The sequence below is a fragment of the Lissotriton vulgaris genome, chromosome 2_1 (genome assembly GCF_964263255.1).
Source record: "Lissotriton vulgaris chromosome 2_1, aLisVul1.2, whole genome shotgun sequence".
Classification (NCBI taxonomy): domain Eukaryota; kingdom Metazoa; phylum Chordata; class Amphibia; order Caudata; family Salamandridae; genus Lissotriton; species Lissotriton vulgaris.
In genome coordinates this window covers 2,126,754,692-2,126,767,804 of record NC_141687.1, presented here as the reverse complement: position 1 = coordinate 2,126,767,804, position 13,113 = coordinate 2,126,754,692, and the positions used below count along the sequence as shown (strand labels likewise).

Sequence of the window (13,113 nt, the reverse complement as noted above, 5' to 3'; positions counted from 1 at the left end):
TGCCGAGAGCCTTGTGCGATGATGGCACTCCTTCAGGCCGACCATGGCTTGAGCGATCGAACGGGAAAAGGGGCGGGCCATTGGTATAACCCTCAGGGCAAAATTCAACTGGCCAACTAACTGCTGTAATTGATGCAGCTTAACCTTAGGTCCCCTTATACACATCTGCAGGGATGTCCTGAACTTTGACACTTTGTCAGCTGGTAAACGAAAACAACCTTCTGTGGAGTCTAACTCGATCCCCAGAAACTCGAGGCAAGTGGAAGGCCCCACAGTCTTACCTGGTGCCAATGGCACGCCAAACTGGTTCATCAAGACACAAAACTGTGCCAAGGCCTGCCCACATTCCGGGTCCCCGGCTGCCCCCAGGAACAAAAAATCATCAAGGTAATGCATCACATTTTGGAAACCCGTCTTCCTTGTGAAGACCCATTGTAGAAAACTACTGAATGTTTCGAAATAGGCACAAGATATAGAGCACCCCATCGGCATACACCTATCCATGTAATAATGACCCTGAAACATGAAACCTAAGAGACGCTGATCGTCTGGATGTACCGGGAGCAACCGGAACGCTGACTCGATATCAGATTTTGCCATCAGCGCCCCGGGCCCCAGGCGATTCAAAATGGCTACGGCCTCATCGAAGGATGCGTACCGCACCGAACACACTTCCGGGTCTATCGCTTCGTTTACGGAAAGACCACGTGGGGCTGATAAATTATGTATCAGCCGAAACTCACCCGGGTCCTTCTTTGGGACCACACCTAAAGGGGAACAAACAAAATTAGGAACCGGTGGTACACTAAACGGACCGGCGACTTGACCTCGAGTAACCTCCTTCCTGATCTTATCCTGTACCACAGTCGTATGCTGAAAGACCGATAGCTGATTTTTACAATACGTTGCACCTTGAAAGTCCCCCACTGGGATGCGGAAACCATAAGAAAACCCGTTCCGCAACACCCCAGCAGAAGCACGATCCGGGTATTCACTGAGCCAAGGAATCATTGCCAAGGTATCAATCGGGGTAGGTAAAGGCGCCCCTCGGACTATGTTAGACCTGTTTGGCGCCTCCTCTACCCCCGTTATCACCCGTTTTGGCTCTGCACGTGGACTCAGGATGGGATGATTGCCCACACCCACTACATTCGTGTCTAAATTTGCACGATCCCTGGGGCCTAGTACATTTACCCCTGTTGAAGTTCCAACAAACCCCCCTTTTTCCTGTGTTACCGGCAGGCTTCGAGTAATTGTCTGTACCCGCACCTGACCGAAAGGGCGTCCCCGCATACTGGCGGGAAGATTCGCCAACGATACTCCCCACTAATGGCAATTTTAACATACCAGTCTCCTTCATTTTGGACCATGACACAGAATCATAACAATCCCATGTTAAGCTTTTATCATGTTCTTTAGCTTTTCTAAACAGGTTATCATAGCAGAACCAATGATTACCCTCGTGTGATACCGAGTACCCCATGATTCGTGACTGATAAATCGGCAATTCGGGTAACAGATCAGGCCTTCGCTCCCCCAAGATCGATGTAAAAACCCCCCACGCTTGGCCCCAATTGCCAATGTTTTCATTTACCTTAAAGGCGGCCATTTTTGCGCGCCAAACACTCGGATGCATGAGCTCCTTCTGGCCCTTGACATGCTCCATCTCATAGTGATCAGTAAGCAACGAGAATATGTTTACGTACTCCCCTGCCCATATCTTTTCCTTAATAGCCAAAGGAACATGCTGACCCAATTTTTCCCTACGAGAGGGTGCCTACTCATCCCTCGCAATCGGCAATGGCCGCTTACCTGCACCGGACGTTGTCTCTGTTACTGAACCCGTCCCCTGTGGCTTCTCTACTGCTGCAGCCGGCGTGGACACCTTCGCTGCTTCCCGTGACTCACGCAGTTGCTTCATTAGCTCCTGCGCGTCGACAGCCGTGGCGCCCTCGCTACCTTTTCCCAACCACGCTGCCAATTGTGCTGCCAGCTCGGGCGGCATATCTTCCTCGGATACGGGGGTGACCACAACGGGAATCGGATTCCCTTCCTTGGGCACGGGAGTTGGTGCCTCGAGCGGGGCACTGGGACCCGGGATGTCTTCTCCCGCTGCTCCCCTCCTGGGCCTCTTGTTTTTCCCTCCCGGGGCTGCTCCCGCCAAAGGACGTTTCGGTCCCCCTTCCTCGTTCTTATCCATTCGCCTCTTTAGTTCGGTCATCTCCTTCATGAGAACGCGCAGCATCTGTTCAGTAGTCATGCGCTTTCCCGCCTTCTTCGGCATTCTCCAACAGAGTATCTGCAAAACAAACAAGAACGATTACATCGCTCAAAATTGGCTCTTCGTTCCGTCTCGAGCTCACGTGCAGCGAGGAGGTGCAGCTTCAGAGCACAGGAACAAGAGGATGCCTTCGGATCTTGCTTCTCCTTTTATCCGTCTTCAGGGCAGGCGTAAACCCGCCCCTGCCTGCCCCTAGGGCGTGGCCAGCCGCGTCAGTGTCTAGGCCAACCCACTCTAGGGCGGGAAAAGGCGCGCCCCGGCTACGCCGCTTCGGGCATACCAGCCGAGACTCGCCTCCCGCCCAAGATGGCTTCCCGGGGGGATCGTGGTACTCTGCCATACGTTCGGGGGGACCGAGTGGTCGCCCCTTTCCACAAACGTCCCATGGTGAAGCAAGGACAATAACATTTTGTTTTTTAAAGAAAACAAAACAAAACAAAAAGCAGTTATTCCTTTCCTAATATAAAAAAATGGGCAACAACAGTGTTGGATCGTCTCATCCAAAGATGGAATCTTAAATGTCAATCTGCAAATACCTTTTATTAGAGCCAACCAGGCGGAATAGTCTTGACATGTTAATCTATGGATAGTGTAAAAAAGACTAACTCAATGGTTTCTGGGAATTGTAGTTGTTGTGTTGATAATCTAAGACATTGAAATACTTTTGGAAATTATTTGGAGCGATGCATATAGAGTATATACCCTCCTAAGTGAAAGTAAGTATAATCAAGACTCCAGTCCTCATATTTATGATAAATTACAAAGATCACTTTATTACAAGTGCTGTAATTCCATCGTTTCATTCAGCCCTTTAATGGCAGTATTGAATTTGACAATTAATTATGCTACTTGCAGTATTAAGCACATTTCTGTGTTTCCACCTTGATGTTCTGTCTGAATCACTGACAAAACAGTCCATTTTAAATCTGATTCCAGATCTTTTTCATCTAACCAATGGGTAACCAAGGGAGCAGTAAGGACTATTTTAGAATCTTGGATTTATGCTGGATTATACGTTGATGTATTTCCTAACAAGTTTTTCAATAAAGACATTTTTTTTCATGGACACTTCACTCCATATACCACATTTTTAGATTTACAATTCGAGAAAAAGCTTTGTTTCCAGTGGATATTCTTGTGTGTAAAGGCTGTCCCTTCAATAGTTAGATGACAATTAATCCATGTGCCACATCTGTGATGTTCCTGTATTGGTAGAAGGTTTAAAAACTGCCACATTGTACTTTTTTACAGATGCTTTTGGGGTCGTTAGTCCCATAAACTTTTCTCTTTTTAGAGATTAAACAAAGGAGTCTTGAAAGATGGGTCCAAATGTGCGATTGAGTGCCAATTCCGATGGATAATTTTTATCAACTGGTTCGTTTTTGTGCAAAATGTAGATACAAACACTGGGCGTTCTAACTTAGGTTGACTCCTCCTTAAAAGAAATTATTTATGCGGTGTCCACCAAGCTTATTCCATAGACTGTTTTAGCAATTATTTAGGGTAGCCTCTTTCTGTTAATTTTTGGATTAAATTATTTCTGTGAAAATAGTAATAATTTTTGTCTCAGCAATTTCTCCAAATCTGTAGAAAGTACCCGAATGGCAGGTTGTCCTTAAGGCTCTGTGGATGGTGACTTGCGTAATGCAGGGCTATATTTCTGTCAGTTGGCTTAGTATGTAATGTTGTGTTTAATAAACGATCTACTGCTACTACCTGAATGAATAAATACGCACTTGTATAGCGCACGGCTACCCAAGGGCATCCCAGCGCTTCCTATGACACCAACCATCCATCACTGATCAAGCAAAAAGAAGAGTCTTCAGCTGCTTCCTGAATCTAAGATGCTCAGACTTAAGGCGGATAAAATCTGGAAGCTGGTTCCAGAATTTGAATGTTATAGGAGAACTGTTGTCCTCCAGTCCGTGACCGTTTGATCCTCCGAACTGCCAACAGATTGTTTATTGTTGGATCTCAGAGTCCTCAACATCCTCAACATCAAGGAATGTAATTTTTGATGTATCTTGATTTAAACTGTAATTAATGTCTGGTGTCCTGCCATTCAACCAACCATGAAATTGCTAGAGTAAATCTTCATGACCTGTCCATACAAAAAATACATCGTTGAAGTAACATACCCATTTTGACACATGGTCTTTGAAAGGATATTTATTACAGACAGTTTTTTTTACAAACTTTGCCATGTACAAAACTGCTAGCTCTGGCTCAAAGGAACAACCCATGGCTGTCCCCTTAATTTGGAAAAATAATCCTCAGTTGTATCCGAAGTAATTTTTGTAAGTGCGTAACTAGCCAATTCAATGATAAAATCATTCAGAACATGGTGTGGTCTGGGTCTAGTATCTAAAAAAGATCCAATGGCTTCTATGCCATCTTCCTGCGGTATATGCATGTATAATGAGACTACATCAAAGGTGACTAGTCTCTGGTTGGTCTCACAAAATTTAAAGTCTTCTATTTTGTGTATGACGTCCATGGTATCTCTTTAAATATGAAGGAATTTTTCAAAAAATAATTTTAAGAAAAAGTCCAAGTATTTTGATATTGGTTCTAAGACCGAGTCGAAGCCGGACACAATTGGACATCCAGATGGTAATGTCTCTTTCATTTGTATTGTTGGCAACATATGTATTACTGGTAATCAAGGGTATTTTCTCAAGAGAAAATCATATTCTTTTGGTTCGATAATTCCTTAATCGCACCCTTGTTTTATTATGTTTGACAATGCACCTTGGATTTCTCATGTTGCATGCACTGGAATCCTTTTGTAAAATCCAGTTTTGTAAATTTGCCTCTCCACTACTTTTTTATAATCTTTGGTGGACCAAACGACTATAGCCCCACCCTTATCAGCTGGCTTGATTCCAATAGACTGATTTTCTCTAAGTGTGAATAATGCCTCTCTTTGTATTTTAGAAATGTTATTATGAACAAAATTATTTTTGCTATCCATTTGTTGGCTGGCTGATAGCACTATGTGTTCAAAAACAGAGATCTCATTTTATAAGGTGGAGTACTGAAAAATTCTTTATTTCTGAGTCCAGTGATTTCCTTAGTTGGTGTGTATTCATTATGCAGAAAGAATGCATTAAGTTGAATCATCCGACAAAATTCAATGACTTCCATTTTCATTTTGATAAAGTTTGTTTGTTTCACAGGTACAAACAAGAGACCTAAATTTTAGATTAAGGTATCTCCAACAAATTAAAAATAGGAGAGATTGTTGGTTTTTGAAATACTGTTGTCTCATTGTCATTTTCCTGGTTGGATTACAGATCTGCTTTTCCCTTGCAGGCTCTCCCTCAAAAAGGAACTGATGTTTGATGATTCCTACTCTGTTGGTTATAATCTTAACTACTTTCTCCTCTATCCGATTCTCCAGTTGCGGAAGATGAAGTATTCGAATAATGAAATAAAATTTCGTCTTTACCTGGCTTGGAAATTTGAAAGAATCTTTGAGAATCTGTCCGAGGATAGAAATCTGGTTGCAGATAAGGATATGTTGTTTCTAAACTGAAGTTCTTTTTGTCTTTCTCAAATTTCACGCTTTTTTGATTTATTGCAAAATCCTTGAATTCAGTGATTTCTTTTTCAATTTTAGATGGTAAAGACTTGTATCTGTTATTGACTGATTATCTTTATGCTCCTGTTCAAGCTCGGCTATTTCAAGCAGCTGTACTCCAGATAAAAGTTGTGCTGTTTCAATGGTCAATACCATTAAGTTTGACTACACTTTGTGTCAATGCAGCTATAAACGTTTTTATTTACTGGATCTTCCATAAAGATTACAGGAATGTTCTGTATTTGTAATCCCCAGGGAATCGTTCCTGCTTTAAAGTGTTCAAATAATAAGTGTCCATGCAATTCAGTTCCGATTGACTTCTTTTTTAATCTGATTAGCTTTTCAGATTCATTTTGTTTTTTGCCAGAGAAACTTGAAGGTATAGAAAAGGTTGGCCTCTCCTGCACGTCTCTTGTTAGAATTCCTACTGACAAAACAGACACTTGCTAGGCCAGCGGCGGTTGTAAAGCTCTGTCATAATCTAGAAGCAACAGCTGAAAACACCATGGCTAATTTAGTCTGGACTGAAATCAATTTACAACAGGGAAATGGCGCTTACAGGAAATTTCTTGAAAATATCATTAGGATGCTCAAATTGCGTGACTTGTGGACCTCTAATAACTCTGGGCAAACCGTTAAGAAATTAGTAAACAACTCAATTCAACTGCAAAGCGGAATGGCAGATAGGGAAAGCCTATCTAGACATTGTCATGGGTGGCTGGTGTTTGAAAACATACTCCATTCTAAGAGAATCATCCTTGCGGGCAGCACCTTTCCACTGAAAGATCAGTCATTTCTTGCCTTAAGATTCGGAGAAATACCCATTTAGACCTTATGCCAAAATGGAATATTTCAAAATAGGATCCAAGGACTTCGCAATTCAATCACAAGTATAATATCGCATATTAATGTCCAATGTTTTTTATTCAGGCATAAGCTCTCTTATTCCTTGAATAGTTAATCTGTACATATTCTTGGTCAACAACATCTTCAAGCCAAAAAGTGTTTCGTCCGTTAAGTTACAACTGGACTTCATCAGGGCTTATGTATTTAATGTCATTGTCCTAATTTCCGTCACCAAGAGATACTCCATATACAATATCACTGTATTTTGCCTTGTTCTATTGTTATCTTTGTAGAATAATGTGTAATTCACTCCGCAGTCAACAGGTACGAGATGGGAGTACTCTACCTATCGACTGCAGAGTAGGCACAACGCTGGGAATTTCATACGAGATGGGAGTACTCTACCTATTAACTGCAGAGTAAATTACATATTATTCTACAAAGATAATGATAGAACAAGGCCAAGTACAGTGATATTGTACATGGAGTATCTCTTGGAGAACCAAGAATATGTACATATGAACTATTCAGGGAATAAGGGAGCTTATATCTGAATAAAAGACATTGGACATTAATAAAGAATATATTATACTTGTGATTGAATTGCAGAGTGCGTGGAGCCTATTTTGAAGTCTAATTAAGAAGAAGACTTCTGTTGGTCTACTCCCTTTTGAGGGGGAATAGGTGGCTCTCCCTCCTCCTGAAGCACCATACGTAAATATTTGTACTCTCTATGGACAACTGTTTACCAGATTGGAGTGTGCGCCATTTACCCAGCCCCTTGTTTCAAATTATTCCAAAATGGAGGATGGCTGGTTTAAGTGAAGACCGGACCTCATGTCTATGCCACCAGGGGAATTAAACATTGCTCCACATCGTATGCATCTGTCCTGCATTAATGGTTCAACAAAGATCTTTATTAAGACCTGTACTGATGGAGTCTATGGACCCGTATAATGCAATGCGAAACATTAGACTAACACAGGGCCGTGGCTACGCCTTGCAGCAAAATGGCCGCACTTTAAGTCTGCTCCACCGGCCAAGCCCAATCATCCGCCATTATCCGGCAAAACAGACAAAATAGGAACTGCGGCACAGAAGTCCCAACCCTCCTGTGCTGTGAGCTTCCCGACATCCACAATCAGAGGTGATCCGAGGAACTGGCGGGGCAGTAGAAACTTCGCTGGGACCAGGGCCTGCAGCGGCCCATACACGCAGCCTGTGGGGGTTTACGTGTGAGGGCAGGCAGACGCAAGAAGGACTGGCGCGGAACACTGTATGATCGTGGCCCCCTGTGCTCAGGACACACCGGAACACAGCCATATTCCTGAGGGGAAGTAGCTGCGCTGGGAAATGATGGAACACGGTGAGCAACGTAGTGAGTTGGATACCTCATCCTTGTGCAAGGCGGGCTTCTCAGTGCTCACAGAAAATGGACAGCAACCCCAGCACACAGGTATTCAAGCAGGCACCGGGAGGAGAAGATAATAAACTCCACATTTAGTTTGTTAGCTTGCTGCAAGGGTGGTGTGCACTGCGGCACAGAGGTGGGATTTGCAACCGCTAACAACCACCCCAGCGCACCCGGCACCATTAATGAGGAGAGTGTAAGAAAAACACGCTGGCTCAGAGGCAGCTGTAGAGCAGCTAACAGAGTGCACAGGACACACAACCACGCTCTGGAAACAAAAAGTGTAGATTGTTCATGGTGTCCCAAAGGCAAAAAGTTGTTGGCAGTGGAGACGGTGCCTGTTTGCAAGCAGATCCCTGAGGGAAGTACTGGCTGATTGATCTAAGTTGTACAGTAATTACTGCACAAAGGTGTATTCCTCAGACTGTGATACAGAGATAGACATTACATAGGCCAAGTATTTACAGCTGGCAACAGGGAAGGTGACACTTGATTACAGACACAACATCCTCTTCTTACAGTGCCACTAACACTGCGTGTGACTCACAGGCAAGCCACTGGGTATGTGGGGAGCTGCAGGAGGGCATGAACAATTGACACAAGTGGATTGGGTGAAACTCCACCTCCACCACAACTATCGTCCTCAACAGGAATGAGGAAGACAAACACTAGAGAACCGGCCATGCTCACCCAGGCTTTAGAAACCTATCCTTGTGTTCTCACGGGTAGGTTGGAGGACAATGTTGTGTGTTTTCAGAACTGGCTCACTGCACGTTGGGAAACCTTGGCACCACCCCTCCAGGTTAGATCAGAACTGGCAAGAGCATCGGCCCCGTGGTTTTCTGCTGCCCTGGCTGTTAAGAGAAGGCATTGCAAGAGGTTGGAGAGAATTTGGAGGAGGCAGTATGATACATCTGCTAAGCAGTCTTACAGAGAAGCAGTGAAAGAATATCATAGGGAGATTAATGCAGAGAAAAAATCCTTTCTAGCTAAAAGGATTGAGGAAGCAGATAGCTCCTGCAAAGAGATCTTTAAGATTGTTAAAGAATTCATCTCTCCTTCCTGCTGTACTCCTACGTCTGCTTTCTCGGAACCATGGATCACGGAGCTTGCAGTATTTTTTACTAATAAAATCCGCACCATCCAGCCGGCCTTGCAATGAGCCCATAACATCTCGGATTCTGGCTCTGTGGCCGACGGCTCTCCTAATCCCTGGTTACATCCTCGGGCTTCGCATATGGATTCCCTGGGTCCTACCCTGCACTGTTTCCCCTCCTTAGAGCCTCAGGCCTCGCTTGACCTTTTGTCTAGCCTGAAATCTGGCTCTCCACTGGACCCTAGTCCCGCCAAGTGTCTTGCGACCCTGGCGCCTGCTCTTAACCCGATCATCAACCCTATCATCAAAGCATCTTTGAGCTCGGGCAAAGTCCCCTTATCTTGGAAACAGGCCCTAGTTCTTCCCCTTATTAAAAAGCCGAATACAGACGCTAAATTGCATTCCAACTACAGGCCAATCTCATTGCTGCCTGCCCTGGCCAAAATAACGGAAAAGCATGTTCATACTACCCTTACCAACTTTTTAGAGGATAACTCCTTATTACATCAGTCACAGTCCGGGTTTAGATCTAACCTGAGCACAGAAACCGCTCTACTCGAGGTAACCGAGGCTGTGAAGGAGACTCTGGACAGGGGTGTAAAGGCCTTGCTCATCATGCTCGATCTGTCGGCGGCCTTCGACACCGTTCCCCACGACCTTCTCCTAAAAAGACTCTGGGAGATTGGCCTGCGGAGAACGGTTTTCGCATGGTTTCAATCTTTTTTGGTCGACCGGAGACAAACGATCTGGGCCCCCCTTTCTCCGCCCGATGCCGCAGCTTGAGGTGGGGGTCCCGCAGGGCTCCATACTTAGCCCCTGCCTTTTTAACATCTTCCTTACACCTCTGGCGGCACGGGTGGAGGAGTTAGGGGCCCAGATCGTATCCTGTGCGGATGATACACAGCTCCTGTTTACCTGTGACAGGGGCTGTGACTTCGACGGAGCGGCCATCCGGAAGTGTCTGGAGTTTGTGTTTGATTGGGGTATACACCTGTTACAACGCAATTTTTACTCCGCACTACCACTACAACGCAGGCATTACAACGCATACCGTTACAACGCATTGCGCTGGGGGGCGCTCTAGGATAAGAGGTAAGTTTAATTTACTATCCAACACCTTCCCTAGGGTCCACGGGGACTGGAGTTAGAATAGTAAATTATACTTACCACTATCCAGCACCCCAAAGCGCTATGCGTTGTAAATACCGCGTTGTAATGGTATGCGGAGTAAAAGTATGCGTTGTAACGACATACATCCTTTGATTGGTTCGGGAAAAGTGGCCTCAAATGCAACTCCGACAAATCCGAGATATTGTTCTTTGGTTGTCCTGCAGACCTGAGATGGAAGCAATGGTGGCCTTCGGCTATGTTTCCCCCTGCCAGCGATTCTGTTACAGCTAAGAATCTGGGCGTGATGGTTGATAACACTCTTTCCTTCAAAGCCCAGGTTGCTGGCCTGACTGGGAAGTGCTTTGCCATCTAAAGGATGTTGCGTAAGTTTTTGCCATACCTATCTTTGGTCTAAAACAACAAACAAGGGCTTTGACTCATCTACAGTAAAGCAGAGTCCAATACTAGAATAAACAAAGAGAGTGCCAGTACTGTAACCAATTTGGAAAAAGACCAACACAGTTGGGATCCAAACTGACAAAGATTCAATTGTCAGTCGACTGTTGAAACATATCAACTAAATTTATTTCTTTTCAAATAGAAAATATTTTTTGATAACACAACCAGAAGTAAAAAAATACTTTTCTTGTATATATATAAAAAGACAACAAAATGGTAGATTACAACATAGGACAGACAATCTGTGCAGTGAACATAGATTTTTCACAACTCTTTAGACATCAGTCATTTCACATTCAAACTCACATTCCTTACAACACATGACGGACACTGTGCATGTGGGATGGGACAAACAAAGAAGTAAAAAAAAGGTCAAAAGACAAAGTCAAACAGAAGTTAACAACTATTAGAGACTGTTATTCAAGATACTAAATATCAACAACAATTATAAAACAACATCCATATATACATTTCATTTTTAACCAAAGACCTAACAAAGAAGGTACACAAGGTCGACGCGTTTCGAATCGGATCCTTTGTCCGATTCTCATCAGGACCAGAGAATCTGAAAAAAGGAAAAACATTTCCTTAAGTATGTTACGTTTTTTTGAAGGAAACAGCGACCTACATACTACACAAACAAAGCCTCCTACCTGTGTGTATTCAAGGTAGTGTCGATGTCGCAAATGGATTTCTGTGGACAGAAATTTTTCAAGGTTAGTAACTCAGATAGCCTATCAGTCGTCTAATGCAGCAAGTGCGGGAACAGGAGTGGTGTGCATTACCTGCACGTTGTCTTTATCTGAAGGAAAATGAATCCAAGTGGAAATGCGTGGTGCACGAGTGGTCATGAGGCCCTCACAGTTGTGTGTTGTCCGTTATGGGGCTGTGAAAATGAACACATGGGCGGATTGAGTTGATTGTTTTATTCCCCGATTTCAAATGTGAGGCAATTTGGAAGCGCTAAATTACCTGTATGGCCAAAGGTTGTGCTGATCCTCAAGTAAATGAATGGGGCGGCGAGTCAGCAAATGTTTGCCGCAGGCTGGAAGAGAGACACAGTGCTGATTAGCCAATTAAATAATGTGGCGGGGGCATTAGCGAAGCATGCGCAGCGTCTCGAGCCAAACACAAGGGCGGCATAAGTTGTTTATTTTAAGTCCGCGGTCTTAAGGCGAAAGGAGCACTGGATTACCTGAGAGGCAGACGGTTGTGTGGAGCCTCAAGCCCGTATGAGAGGGCGGGGGCGGTTTCAAAAAAACGTATATATTTTTCCTTTTTTCAGATTCTCTGGTCCTGATGACAAAGGGTCCGATTCGAAACGCGTTGACCTTGTGTACCTTCTTTGTTAGGTCTTTGGTTAAAAATAAAATGTATATATTGATGTTGTTTTATAATTGTTGTTGATATTTAGTATCTTGAATAACAGTCTCTAATAGTTGTTAACTTCTGTTTGACTTTGTCTTTTGACCTTTTTTTCACTTCTTTGTTTGTCTCATCCCACATGCACAGTGTCCGTCATGTGTTGTAAGGAATGTGAGTTTGAATGTGAAATGACTGATGTCTGAAAGAGTTGTGAAAAATCTATGTTCACTGCACAGATTGTCTGTCCTATGTTGTAATCTACCATTTTGTTGTCTTTTTATATATATACAAGAAAAGTATTTTTTTACTTCTGGTTGTGTTATCAAAAAATATTTTTTATTTGAAAAGAAATAAATTTAGTTGATATGTTTCAACAGTCGACTGACAATTGAATCTTTGTCAGTTTGGATCCCAACTGTGTTGGCCTTTTTCCAAATTGGTTACAGTACTGGCACTCTCTTTGTTTATTCTCCTATACCTATCTTTGGAGCACAAGAAGATCACGGTGCAGGCCCTGATAGGCTCACGCCTAGACTAGGCCAAACATCCTTTATCTCGGTCTTCCTGAATATCTGCGGACCCGTCTGCAGATAGTTCAAAATTCAGCAGCCAGGGCAATCTTTGGTCTAACCAGAAGAGCCAGGGCCAGCAATCTCATTGTTTCTCTGCATTGGCTGCCGATTCGTAAGCGCATCTCCTTCAAGAACTTAACTACAGCTTTTAAGGCGCTTCACAATTTCGGCGCTGGATATCTGCAGAGAAGGGTCAATTTCTATCTTCCATCTAGACCTTTGAGGTCCGCTGCCCAGGCCAATGCCATTGTGCCGACAGTGAAACGTGCTTGTTGTGGAGGTCGTTCCTTTAGTTACCTCGCACCCCGTCTCTGGAACACGCTGCCCCTGACGTTGCGAACATGCTCCAATCTGTCTGTCTTTAGAAAGGGACTTAAAACTTATCTTTTT

General features: G+C 43.8%; 1 protein-coding gene across 2 annotated transcripts in view; it reads right to left on the bottom strand.

The window, feature by feature from the left end:
* Positions 1 to 13,113, bottom strand: part of THSD4 (thrombospondin type 1 domain containing 4) — a 2,294,989-nt gene that overhangs the window by 200,119 nt on the left and 2,081,757 nt on the right. The gene's annotated exons all lie outside the window — the stretch shown is intronic.